Source organism: Oryzias melastigma, unplaced genomic scaffold (genome assembly GCF_002922805.2).
Source record: "Oryzias melastigma strain HK-1 unplaced genomic scaffold, ASM292280v2 sc02083, whole genome shotgun sequence".
Taxonomy (NCBI): Eukaryota; Metazoa; Chordata; class Actinopteri; order Beloniformes; family Adrianichthyidae; genus Oryzias; species Oryzias melastigma.
In genome coordinates this window covers 1,621-2,155 of record NW_023418661.1, presented here as the reverse complement: position 1 = coordinate 2,155, position 535 = coordinate 1,621, and positions in this window count along the sequence as shown.

Here is a 535-nt window from a genome sequence, read left to right as displayed (position 1 = left end):
AAGTATTGATCATCCAGTAAGTCTTTTATTTTGAAATTCTTCAAGGAGGATCATCATGGTGGATTTCTAGATCTGCATGAACTCATCCTGAATCCAAAACAATCAAAGTCACTTCCTTCACTCTTCATCAGGATGAAGATCCAGGTTTGATCCAGGCTTCCTGTGGTGGAGCGGTCGTCACCGTGAAGAAGCTGTTGGTGGTTTGATTCCAGGTGGAAGCTCCTCCTCCCTCTCTTACACTGACGTTTCTGATGTTCAGACTCATGGTTCCGGGCCTCCTGGTTCTGGTGGGAGCAGAAGAACTGCTTCGTTCTTCAGAAAGCTTTTTCCATGGCTCAGCAGTTTGACTGAAGCAGCTGAGAGTCTGGATGCAGACAGACCTCAGCAGCTCATCCAGAACGTCATGACAGCCATCAGGATTTGAAATTTAAGGGGACTTTTTTCAGCTCTCAGAACCAGAATCCTAAACTACAGGTCAGCTCTGTTCTCTTCTCCTGGTGAGGAACTTTGATTTGATGATGTCGGCGTTTGAACT